At 44.6% G+C, this 13,691-nt stretch overlaps 1 long non-coding RNA gene across 1 annotated transcript in view; it reads left to right on the forward strand.

The window, feature by feature from the left end:
• The window catches only part of LOC141270918 (uncharacterized), a 143,263-nt gene extending 141,143 nt beyond the window's left edge, over window positions 1-2,120 (forward strand). Inside the window, exon 3 of the long non-coding RNA XR_012321767.1 lies at window positions 1,632-2,120. This is a non-coding gene — a long non-coding RNA (uncharacterized lncRNA). The remainder of the gene's footprint in view (window positions 1-1,631) is intronic.
• Window positions 2,121-13,691: the final 11,571 nt, after the last annotated feature.

Below are 13,691 nucleotides of genomic sequence, written 5' to 3' on the forward strand. Positions count from 1 at the left end.
ACAACTTTGTGCTGTAGAATCAGGTTTAAACTTTCTTCCTTGAAAGTTTCATCAATAATTTCACATATATTTTGGAAGGAGCTATGGGGTGCTTCATAAAAGTTAATGCAGGTCAGAGAGCAGCGACGGGATGTTGCTGATTACAACAGATCAGTTTGGAAGCACAAAATACATTATGCAGATGAATTGATCTTGTCGTTAACACAAAACGTGACTTGATGATTCCTCTCTGCTCGTCTGATCCATGAATCCTAGTGTCCTGCACAAGGTTACTGCATTATCTATCAATCTATCTCATATCTATTTATCTTTCTCAAATCTATTTATCGCATATTTATCTTCTAACGAAATATTAAGGATGAGTGTATCGATTTTAAACAAATCAAATTTGTTTATAATTTCCAAAAATTTGTGGATTCTAGTAAATCTGAAATTTTTGGCTTTGATTTAAACAAACCTAGCAATATGGCATCCAGATATCCTCCCCTTTGCTAGATTAATATGGGCTAGAAATAATTCAAAAAATATATATTTAGGTATATTATACTCACTTCACCCTTCGCCTGTCCCTGCCTAGTTCCCCACCTCTTCTCCACTGGTGCCCTACTCTGGCTCCAGTTTTCTCTTCACTGCTTGCTGGCTAGGCCTTGATGCACAGTTTAACATCATGACATGTGTCATACCATGTGGTAAAGATGACATAATGTGTGTGGAGGCCTAGCCAGTGCCCGAAGTGCCATCAAAAACTGACAGGAAGACTGGAGCTGGAGCGGGTGGCTTAGAGATCGAGTGGAGGCCTAGTGGGGTACTGAGGCAACAGGGACAGGTGGGGTCAAGTTGAGTATAATAATATAACCCAGGCTGAGACTAAGGACCGTGCAGGTGAGAAACACGTTGCCTGAAATTCATGTGGTTTCCCTCCATGCATTGCCATCTGCCTCTGTGCTAACCAACCTTGTTTTTCATTCTGGATTAAAGCCTTTTTTATGGATGAAGCGAGTGCTGGTCTCCTTTGGACTTCCATTTGTTGCTGAGCTTTTTGACCGGACACTGGACAGATGAGCTGTTTTTTACCCATTCTGCCCCACGTATTATGCTTTGGGGTCAAAAGACTGCAGAGCACAATAAATGACTTTTTTGGAGGCACATTTGATTCATATCAAATAAGTTCAATGCAAATCCAATTTCCCAGCTGAATTAAAGCAAATCGGATAAATTTGAGTTTCAGCAGATTTGCTCATCTCTACTATTTATCATCTATCTATCTATCTATCTATCTATCTATCTATCTATCTATCTATCTATCTATCATCTATCATCTATCTATCTATCTATCTATCTATCTGTCTATCTATCTATCTATCATCTATCATCTATCTATCTATCTATCACATATCTATCTATCCATCTATCTATCTATCTATCTATCTATCTATCATCTATCATCTATCTAGTCTAGTTTATCTGTTAGGTTCAAACAATTTTTGTTATAAGTTTTACCATGCTTTCTTGAATTGACCTTAAAGTGCGGGTAACTCTGTAATTATCCATGTTCTGGCAGTAAAGAAAAAATAAAGCAGGTCTGAGGGAGGAGATGATGATTATTATTTGTGGATCTGTTTTTTTCTCAGGTTACTTCCTAGGCCACAAATGAGGTGAAAGCTAAAGTAGCTCCGGAAAGTCATCAGAACTGTCTGAATAAAATCAATCACGCTCCATCCAAATCGTGTGAGGAGCAATTAAGACGTAAAATGTGCAAAAGATAACAGTGCAAGAGACGGCTGCTAAGTAGACACAATGTTTCCAAAAGTTCTGCACAAAGTTCAACATTTATCTTTGTAATTAAATGTTGCAACTTGTGGAGAATAAAATCATCAAAGAAAAGTTCATAAATTATTAGTAGCCCATATTTAGTGACAAGAATGCAATAATTTGGAAATCTCTACAGCCATATTTTATTCACAACAAAACATAGAATACAAATCACAAATTGAACGTTAGACATTTTTTTAAGATTAATTTTTCCATTTTATTTGAAAAAAATAACTCATCTAGAAATTGATGACAGCATCAAATCTAAAAAAAAATGGGACAGGACCACATTTACCATTGTGTAGTTTGACTTCCTCTTTACACAACAGTCTGTAAACCTCTGGGAAGTGAGGAGAACAATTGCTGGAGTTTTGGGAGAGGAATGTTGTCCCATTCTTGTCTGATGTAGGAATCTCGCTGCTCAACAGTCCGGGGTCTTTGACAGATTTTTAATTTCAGAATGCGTCAAATGTTTTCTTTTGGGAAAAGGTCTAGACTGCAGGTTCATCACCCGAACCCCTCTTCTGTAAAGTTGTGCTGTTGTAATGGATGTGCTTTAACATTGTCTTGCTGAAATATACAAGGCCTCCTCTAAAATAGACGTCTGGATGGAGAATATGTTGTCCTTAAACCTTTATATAATGCTCAGCATTGATAGTGCCTCCTAAGATGTGTAACCTACCCATGCCATGGGCACTAATGGAACCCCATACCATCAGAGATGCAGCAACTGTGCGCTGATAATAAGCTGGATGGTGTCTTCTGCTCTTGAGCCAACATGACATGGCATATATGATCCTTGGCGCATGCAAAGATGCCTCCCGCCATGCACCTGTCATTGCAGACTTGCAACAATCACCGTCCACGTCCTTGTCCAAGTGCAGCGTTCAGTTGTCCCTACTCCATTCCTTGGAATGCAAGCACAAGTATGCAGCCAGTCATCCACCCACCCACAGGCCGCAATTGTAACAAGATTTCTGGGTAACTGCTTGCACTTGAAATGTGGCCTTTTAGGCTCATGGAGTCCATACTCGGTCCCCAGCTGCCACGATTTCTCCCGGTGTTGTCTCCATATAGGGGGCTTCCACATTACTGGTAGTACAAAGGCTCTGGAAAAGCTAAATGGCTCCTCGCCCCCCAAAAGAAATTCAGCAAATTCTGCGCTCCCAAATCCAAATCCCCCCTCCCTTCTGAGCACCGCAGTGTGTCTAAACCACATTTAGTGTTCACATGTTTGGCAGGGGTATTATTTCCAAAATGGGGTCACTTGAGGGGGGATTCTGCGCTCCAGGAGGCAGATAGCGCAACGTCCCTCAAGAGTGTCGCCGTGTGGCCAAGCAGTACTGTATAGCCACATATGAGGTATTGCCACATTCAGCAGAAATTATGGGCCAAATTTTGGTGCCATTTTTATCCATTATCCAGTGTGAAAATGTCAAATCTGGGGCTAAAACTATTTTTTTGCGGTAAAAATATAATTATTTTTTCCTCACTGCCCAATGGAATAAAATTCTGTGACACACCCTTGGTGTCAGTATGATCACTGCACCCCTAGATGAATTCATTGAGAGGTGCAGTTTGAAAAATGGGGTCATTTATGGGGGAATCTGCTGTTACGGCACCTCATGGGATCTCCCAGTGGGTCATGGCACCCTCAAACCATAACAGTAAAATCTGTACTATAATATGGTGCTCCTTCCTTTCTGACCTTTGCACTGGGCCTCTAAAGTAGTTGCCAATAACATGTAGGGTATTGGCATGCTCAGGAAAAATTGCACAACAAAATGAGAGGTCAATTTTCTCCTTTTACCCTTGTGAAATAAAAAATTTGGGGCTAAAATAAAATTTTTGTGATTTTTTTTTTCACGTCTTTATGTTATAAACTTCTGTGAAGCACCTGGGAGTTCAAAGTGCTCATCACACATCTAGATAAGTTCATTGTGGGGTCTAATTTCCAAAATGGGGTCACTTGTGGGCAGTTTCTGCTGTTTAGGGACATCAGGGGCTCTCCAAACGCAACATGGCGTCCGCTAATTATTCCAGCAAATTTTGAATTCAAAAAGTCAAATGGCGCTCCTTCCCTTCTGAGCCCTGCCCTGCGCAAAACACTAGTTTTCTGCCACATATGGGGTATTGACGTACTCAGGAGAAATTGCACAACAACTTTTGGGGTCCATTTTCTCCTGTTACCCTTGTGAAAATAAAAAAAAAATTGGTCTAAATTTAATATTTTGTGAAAAAAAGTTAAATGTTAATTTTTTTCTTCCTCATTGCTTCAGTTCTTGTGAAGCACCTGAAAGGTTAATAAACTTCTTGAATGTGGTTTTGAGTTCCTTGAGGGGTGCAGTTTTTAGAATGGTGTCACTTTTTGGTATTTTCTGTCATATAGACACCTCAAAGTGATTTCAAATGTGACGTGGTCCCTAAAAAATGGTTTTGTAAATTTTGTTGGAAAAATGAGAAATTGCTGGTCAAATTTTAACCCTTATAGCTTCCTAACAAAAAAAATTTTGGTTCCAAAATTGTGCTGATGTAAAGTAGACATGTGGGAAATGTTATTTATTAACTATTTTGTGTGACATATCTCTCTGATTTCAAGGCATAACAATTCAAAGCTTGAAAATTGCAAAATTTAAAACATTTTTGCCAAATTTCTGTTTATTTTACAAATAAACGCAAGTGATATCGAATAAATTTTACCACTATCATGAAGTACAATATGTCACGAAAAAACAATCTCAGAATCAGGGGAATCCGTTGAAGCGTTCCAGACGTATTACCGCATAAAGTGACAGTGGTCAGAATTGAAAATATTGGCCCGGTCATTAACGTACAAAGTGGCTTTAACCCTTAAGGGGTTAAAGACACATAGAGCTGGGTCACAGTAACGACATGTTCCCATAAGAAAGGAGAGGGTCTTCTAAACAGTTAAAGGGTATGCAGTGAATGCAACGGCTGCCAAAAATTTGGAAGATGCCCCTTGCAAGAGACGTAGAGGTCGGAGGGCCTCCTGAAAACAATGTTCCCATTATTAGGAAGTGTGTCTCCCATACTGTTTGCCTATGCAGTGAAGCAACGGCTGCAAAAAAATTGGAGGAACTCCAATGCCCCTTGCAAGAGTCATAGAGGTCAGAGAGCCTCCTGAAAACAATGTTCCCATTATTAGGAAGTGTGTCTCCCATACTGTTTGCCTATGCAGTGAAGCAACGGCTGCCAAAAAATTGGAGGAACTCCAATGCCCCTTGCAAGAGACGTGGAGGTCGGAGGGCCTCCTGAAAACAATGTTCCCATTATTAGGAAGTGTGTCTCCCATACTCTTTGCCTACGCAGTGAAGCAACGACTGCCAAAAATTTGGAGGAACTCCAATGCCCCTTGCAAGAGACGTAGAGGTCAGAGAGCCTCTTAAAAACAATGTTCCCATTATTAGGAAGTGTGTCTCCCATACTGTTTGCCTATGCAGTAAAGCAACGGCTGCCAAAAATTTGGAGGAACTCCAATGCTCCTTGCAAGAGACGTAAAGGTCGGAGTACCTCTTGCAAAAAATACTCCCATTATTAGGAAGTGTGTCTCTCATACTGTTTGCCTAGTATTTGTGGCACCCCAGGGGTCCGGTTGCCACAGTGGCATTGCCTCCTTCACAAGAGGTGATGCTATGCCTGGAAGCAAGCAGGGGTCCCCTAATCAGGTTTTACTAAGCATGCAACACTGTCCTGGCTCCAGACCAGTAAGGGGAGTTCCTCCCCTTGGCAACTGGGATCTGGGGGCAGGGTTAGTTAAACTTAGTGTGAGGAGTTGAAGTCAGGACGTCGAAGAGAGAGGAGCTGGGGACTGGAGCTGCGCGGCAGCTCACCCCAGAAGGAGCCAACACAGAAGAACCGGACACCGGAGTCCGAGGCTGTGGGGGCACTGAAGGCCCAGCAGCAGAAACCGGAGGGCAGGAGACTGCAGGTCTCCTGGCCCCATCAGACGCCCGGAGGCTCAGCAGCACAGAGGGCCCAGCACCGCCATGTGGGAGCGACGCACCAGCAAGGCCCGAGCTGCCTGCCATACGGGTGAGCACAGAAACGTTTCATTCAGGGACGAGGGCCACCGCACAGCTACAAGCAGCAGGGCCAAAGAGTTTAGTGGAAAGGGAAGGCCTCCAACTTCACCTGGCAAGGAGGATTCTTTACTTGCTTCCAGGCTGCCCGGACTTCAACTTCTAGCCAGTACCCTAGTCCCGGTTTGCCTAATCATGACCAGTAAAGATAAGAGGAAACCGCCATTAAGTTGTGGACTGATTATTGCTGTGCCATCAGACCCTGCACTACAACGCCCAGCATAACCCATAACATCTACACTGCCCTAGAGCTACGCTCTACCTGTGGAGAGCCACACCATCCCTGCTGCAGTAACATCAGCTCCAGAGGACCTGCTCCGCAGCGGCGGCTCCCCTAGGAGCATACCACAGGTGGCATCACAAACTTTATACAATCACTATAAATCATAGTTACATAGTTACATAGTTTATAAGGCCGATAAAAGACAAGCGTCCATCCAGTTCAGCCTATTTCTTGTGCACTGCAGCCATTCCGCAGCGTTGATCCAGGGGAAGGCAAAAAAAAACCCATGCGGTATAGGCCAATTTACATCATTGAGGAAAAATTCACTTCCCGACACCAATCTGGCAGTCAGATTAAATCCCTGGATTAATTAACTAAGCATAAGATGTAATTTTATTGTTCTCAAGAAAGGCGTCCAGGCCTCTCTTGAACTCATTAAGTGAGTTGGACATCACCACTTCCTCTCCCAGAGAGTTCCAGAGTCTCACGGCTCTGACCGTAAAGAATCCCCTTCTATGCTGGTGCAGGAACCTCCTTTCCTCCAGACGCATAGTGTGCCCCCTCGTCTTTGTCACCATCCTTGGTATAAACAGGTCATGGGAGAGATCTCTGTACTGCCCCCTGATGTATTTATACATGTTTATGAGGTCTCCCCTAAGCCTTCTCTTTTCCAACGCAAATAGGCCTAATTTTGACAACCTCTCTGGATATTCTAGTCCCTCCATTCCCTTTATTACCTTAGTCGCCCTCCTTTGTACCTTCTCTAGCTCCAATATGTCTTTCCTGAGCACCGGAGCCCAGAACTGTGCACAATATTCTAAGTGCGGCCTTACCAGCGCTTTATACAGAGGAAGAACAATGTTCTCATCATATGCCCCTATTCCTCTTCTGATGCATGCCATGACTCTATTTGCCTTCGCAGCTGCTGCCTGACACTGGGCACTCCAATTTAATTTGCTATTAACCAAGACGCCCAGGTCCTTCTTCATGTCAGATTTCCCCAACGGTTTCCCATTTAATATGTATGGGTGACTGCTGTTTTTCTTTCCCATGTGCATGACCTTACATTTATCGGCATTGAACCCCATTTGCCATTTTTTGGCCCAACTCCCCAATTTATCTAAATCCTCCTGTAGCTGTGCCCTATCCTCATCTGTATTAACTACTTTACAAAGTTTAGTATCATCTGCAAATATTGCTATTTTACTATGCAACCCTTCCACTAGATCATTAATAAATATATTAAATAATATAGGGCCCAAGACAGACCCTTGAGGCACCCCGCTAGTAACCCTGACACACACTGAGCTTACTCCATTGATAACCACCCTCTGCTTTCTATCACTCAGCCAGCTATTTACCCACTTGCACACATTATCCCCCAGACCAAGCATTCTCATTTTATATACCAACCTTTTGTGTGGCACGGTATCAAACGCTTTGGAGAAGTCAAGGTATACAACATCCACTGACTCTCCCCGGTCCAGCTGTGAGCTCACCTCCTCGTAGAAGGCCATCAGGTTTGTTTGGCAGGAGCGATCCCTCATGAATCCATGTTGATATGGAGTTAGACAGTTATTATCATTAAGATATTCTACAATAGCATCTCTAAGAAATCCTTCAAACAATTTACCCACAACAGACGTTAAGCTGACTGGTCTATAGTTCCCAGGGTCACTTTTAGACCCCTTTTTGAATATTGGTACCACATTTGCTTGGCGCCAGTCTAGTGGGACAGTCCCTGTCCCTAAAGAGTGCTTGAATATAAGATACAGCGGTCTGTCTATCACATTACTTAATTCTTTTAGTACCCGGGGGTGTATGTCATCTGGGCCTGGTGACTTGTCTATTTTGATATTATTTAGGCGTTTCTGAACTTCCTCCTGGGTTAGGTGGGTGATATTTAGCGGAGGGTTTACTTTATCACTCTGCATTTCCTCCGATAAATTGTTTTCTTTTGTGAAAACAGTGGAGAAGAAGCTATTGAGTAGGTTTGCTTTACACTCTTCGCCCTCTATGATTTTACCCAGGTTATTTTTCAATGGGCCAACTCCATCAGTTTTAATCCTTTTACTGTTTATATAGTTAAAGAACAGTTTGGGAATCGTTTTACTTTCCTTGGCAATTAGTCTCTCTGTCTCCTCTTTTGCTATTCTTATTTGTTTCTTACAGATTTTGTTTTTTTCCCTATAAGATATTAGCGCTTCCTCGCTGCCTTCTTCTTTAAGTTTACCGAAAGCCCTTTTTTTGTTTTTCATTGCCCTCTTGACTTCCTTATTTAGCCACATTGGCTTCCTCCTATTCCTAGCCCTTTTATTCCCATAAGGTATGTACCTTCTACAGTGACTATGTAGGACTCTTTTGAAAATTTCCCATTTTCTATCCGTGCTCCTATTACTAAAGATACTATCCCAGTCTATAAGGTGAAGGGCATCTCTTAGCTGATCAAACTTTGCCCTCCTGAAGTTCAGTGTTTTTGTGACTCCCTTGCTGGGCACCCTACTGAAGCACATGTGGAATTGTATAATGTTGTGGTCACTATTTCCCAGGTGCCCCCCGACCTGCACCTCAGTTATTCTGTCTGGCCTGTTAGTTAATATTAAGTCTAAAAGGGCCGTCCCTCTAGTTGGTTCCTGCACAAGTTGTGACAAATAATTGTCTTTGATAATTGACAGAAACCTGTTTCCTTTCTGAGATCTACAGCTTTCGGTTTCCCAGTCTATATCGGGGTAGTTGAAGTCCCCCATAATAATCACCTCGTTATTTTTTGCTATTTGTCTCATTAATAGACTTTCTGTGGCTTCTGCTATATTTGGTGGTTTATAACAGACTCCTATGATAATTTTATTATTGTTTTTTGCCCCATGTATTTCCACCCATAAGGACTCGACCTCCTCATTTCCCTCCCATACATCCTCCCGTATTGTAGGCTTTAGACACGTCTTTACATATAGACAGACTCCACCCCCTTTCCGACTTCTTCGATCCCTTCTAAACAGACTGTAACCCTGTAAGTTAACTGCCCAGTCATAGCTTTCATCTAACCATGTCTCGGTTATTCCCACTATGTCATAGTTACCTGTAGATATTTCTGCTTCCAGTTCATCCATCTTGTTTGTCAGGCTCCTGGCATTTGCTAGCATGCAGTTTACACGATTTTGTTTTGCTCCAATCTTCTCCCTGTGGATTGTATTAGAAATTTTCTTACCTCCCTTCCAAGTATCTTGTCTTGGACCTTCTTTCCCCTATCCCCTATCATAACCCCTTTTTATTGACCGCCCTAGGTCACGGACCGGGTCACCGCCACTATGACATCCCCCAGCATTTACTGGCCCGGCACCGGGTACCCCACGGCCCAGGGGGCGCGTCATATTGAAGCAACAGCTGCCAAAAATTTGGAGGAACTCCAATGCCCCTTGCAAGAGACGTAGAGATCGGAGGGCCTCCTGCAAAAAATGCTCCCATTATTAAGAAGTGTGTCTCCCATACTGTTTGCCTATGCAGTGAAGCCACAGCTGCCAAAAATTTGGAGGAGCTCCAATGCCCCTTGCAAGAGACGTAGAGGTTGGAGGGCCTCCTGAAAACAATGTTCCCATTATTGGGAAGTGGGTCTCCCCCCATACTGTTTGCCTATGCAGTGATGCAACAACTGCCAAAAATTTGGAGGAACTCCAATGCCCCTTGCAAGAGACGTAGATATTTTGATATGGTACATATGGTAGTGATATGGTGGTGGAGGATGAGGATGCGGAGAAGGAGGAGGAAAAGAGCAAATAGACAAAATCAGGAAGCGTATACCCATGTCTGGGTGTGAAGACAGAGGTGCATGGGAATAGAGTTAGACCTCCCAAAAAAAAACACTGTATTTGAGTTTATGTTACGCTGCTATCATTCGGTGGTGTTGAGAAGTCTGGCCCAATCCAGCCTTTGTTCATTTTTATAAGAGTCAGCCTGTCAGCATTTTAAGTTGACAGGCGGATGCGCAGAGGAATCACGGAGGATGTTGGTACGGTCGGAAAGGTACTCCCTCACTATCTTCCGAAACTTTGCACTCCTTGGGAGAGTACCCCGCGCTTCAGGGCCTGTGCGATGGGAGGGTCTGAGAAAACTGTCCCAGAACGTTAACGGTGTTCCCCTGCCTCTGCTGGATGGCATTTGTGGCTCTCCCGCCTGTATTCCTTGGTTGTCCAATGAACTGTGACCTCTGCCGCCAGCGTTTTCAGATGGAAATTTTTTTAAAAATTACGCAACAAGGGCCTTCTCGTACTGCACCATTTTATTAGGCCTGTCCTGCAAGAGAAAAAGAAACAGAAAGTTCTACCTGTAGCGTGGGTCTAGAAGTGTCACCAACCAGTATTGACTGTCACAAAAATTTGGACAACGCGAGGATCATGGGAAAGGCAGCGTAACATAAATTCAGCCATGTGTGCCAGACTACAAAGAGGCAAAACTTCTGTTTCCTCACCAAGAAAATGACTGACCATGCTCTTCTCCTCATCCTCCTCATTTTCCTCCTCTTCCCTGTCCTCAGGCCATCCACACTGAACAGACGGAATGACAGTTGTGCAGGTAGTACCATCTATGGTGCAGGAAACAAGCTCCTGTTCTTTCTCCTCCTCCTCTTCCTCATTGTCACCCAATCCATGTTGGGATGATATGAGGCTAGGCTGTGTTTAATCATCCTGTATGGTTCCTTGCTCCATCTCATCATGCTCCGCCTGCAATGCATCCTGTTTAATTGCGAGCAGAGAGCGTTTCAAAAGACAGAGAAGCGGGATGGTGATGCTAATTATGGCGTCATCGCCGCTCACCATCTTGGCGGAGTCCTCAAAGTTTTGGAGGATGGTACAGATGTCTGACATTCATGTTCACTCCTGAGGTTTTATGTGTGGAGTCTGACCTAAATACCGACGGCCTTGTTGATGCTGGTAGTCAACAACTGCCCTCTTCTGCTCACAAATCCTTCCCAACATCTGCAATGTAGAGTTCAAACGTGTGGAGACATTGCACATCAGTCGGGGAGGTGGTAGCTGCAAACGCTACTGAAGCATGGCAAGGGAGGTGGAAGCTGTAGCTGACTTTCTAAAATGGGCACACAGGCGGCGTACTTTGACAAGCAGATCCGACAGATCTGGCTAGGTTTTGAGAAATCGCTGAACCACGAGGATAAGAACATGGGCCAGGCATGGTACGTGTGTGAGCTCGCCTCGCCTCAGAGCCGCCACCAGGTTCCAGCCATTGTCACACACGACCATGTCTGGCTGTAGGGTCAGCGTTGTCAGCCACAGATCTGCCTGCTCTTTCAGAGCTGTCTACAACGCTTCAGCGTTGTGTGGTTTGTCACCTAAGCATGTTAGCTTCAGTACAGCCTGTTGGTGCTTGGCTGAGGCAGTACTGCAGTGCTTCCAGCTTGTGAATGGTGTGGTCATTTTGGAGATGGATGCTGAAGAGGAGGAGGAGGAGGTGCAGGAGTTGTAGAATGTGGAGGCAACCCTGATTGACTCAGGGCCCGCAATTCTCGGCATCGAGAGGACATGTTTCGTCCCAAGGTCCGACTGGGCCCCTGCTTCCACTATATTAACCCAGTGTGCTGTCAGCAAAATGTACCGTCCCTGCCCACAAGCACTTGTCCACATATCTGTGGTTAGGTGGACTTTCCCAGTAACTGCGTTGTTGAGGGAACGTCTAATATTGTGGGACACGTGCTCATGTAATGCGGGGTCGGCACACCGGGAGAAATAGTGGTGGCTGGGGACCGAGTACCGCGGGACAGCCGCCGCCATCAGGTTGCGAAAAGCTTTCTGTCTCCACGAGCCTAAAAGGCAACAATTCGAGCGCAAGCATTCACGAAATGTGTGAATTTAGTAGTGTAGCCTGTGGGGCATTGGCTGCGCATTTGCGCTTGCGTTCCAAGGACTGGGCTGCGCTGGGACAAGGACATGGACGTGCTTGCAGATGGTGTTAGTTGAGAGTGTTCAATGACAGGTGCAGGGCGGGAGGCACCAAGCAGTGGTGTCACCCGCAGACACTGTTGCTGGACCCTGGGGTTTGGCCCACTTAGTCGGGTGCTTTGCTGCCATGTGCCTGATCATGCTGGTGGTGGTCAGGCTGGTAGTTTTGCTACCGCTGCTGATGCTGGCCTGGCAGGTGGTGCAAATGGCCTTTTTGAGGTTATCGCCAGAGTCTTTAAAAAATAACCAGACTCGGGAAGACCTAACAGTTGTACTGGTAACTTCCGTCGTGTTGGCGTTATGAGGAACGCTTTCCCGCCTTGTGTCTGCGACCACTACACTGCTTCTTCCTGCCTGTTGTGGTGCTACGCCACCCTCCCCCTGTGTTCTGCTATCCTCGCTCTGTGTGTCCCACTGCCAGGTTGGATCAGTTACTATATCATCCACCACCTCGTCTTCCACTTCCGCTCCCTGGTCCTCCTTCTGACTTTCTGGCAATTGTGTCTCATCATCATCATCCACGTATCTCCATGGCTGCTCCAATATTTGGGCTTGGCTACACGCGTTCTCTTGACTCGCTTGAAGCTGGCCGGGCGAGAGGCCTGAATCTACAAATGGAAAAGTGCACAGCTCTTCTGCGTGTCCAAGTGCGGGATCAGTTGTCTCCGGGTACTCAGCATGGTGGGAGGAAAGACGATCAGGGTGAGGAATATGCAGTCCAGACTCAAGGCTACTGAGATTTGACTGATTGTAAGACAGGGTGGAGGTGGTGGTGGCCAATGACTGTAAGCATTATCTGCTATCCAACCAATAACCTTTTCACACTGCCCTGTGTTCAATAGTGGTGCTCTGCTGTCCCCTAGTAATTGGGACAGGAAGGTCGAGCGACAAGATGGAGCCCACTGTGTACTTAGGAACCTTGAGTAATGCAGAAATTCTTTTTGTAACCTTGGCCAGATCTGTGCCTTGCCACAATTCTGTCTCTGAGCTCCTTGGGCAGTTCCTTTGAGCTCATGATTCTCATTTGGTCTGGCATGCACTGTGAGCTGTGTGGTCTTATATAGACAGGTGTATGCCTTTCCAAATCGAGTCCTATCCGTTTAATTAAACACAGCTGGACTCCAATGAAGGAGTAGAACAATCTCAAGGAGGATCACAAGGAAATGGACAGCATGTGACTTAAATATTAGTGTCTGAGCAAAGGGTCTGAATACTTATGACCATGTGATAGTTCAGTTTTTCTTTTTTAATAAATTTGCAAAAATTTCTACATTTCTGTTTTTTTCAGTCAAGATGGGGTGCAGAGTATACTTTAATGAGAAAAAAATGAATTTTTTAGAATTTACCAAATGGCTGCAATGAAACAAAGAGTGAAAATTTTAAAGGGGTCTGAATACTTTCCGTACCCACTGTATATATGTTGTGGAATACCTACCGTATACTAACTGTAAACAAGAAAATCTCTCTTTAGCTCAGCAGCACCTCTCCCTACTCTGCCTGATTCCGGGGTAGACTGTGACGAGCATGGCGGCTCCCGGTCTTATATACCCCTGATGCTGCTGTATGTCCAGCCAATCACTGTAATGCCCACAACCAACATGGCTA

This window comes from Phyllobates terribilis, unplaced genomic scaffold, assembly GCF_046119375.1.
Source record: "Phyllobates terribilis strain yellow unplaced genomic scaffold, ASM4611937v1 Scaffold_5__5_contigs__length_657084704, whole genome shotgun sequence".
Lineage (NCBI taxonomy): Eukaryota > Metazoa > Chordata > Amphibia > Anura > Dendrobatidae > Phyllobates > Phyllobates terribilis.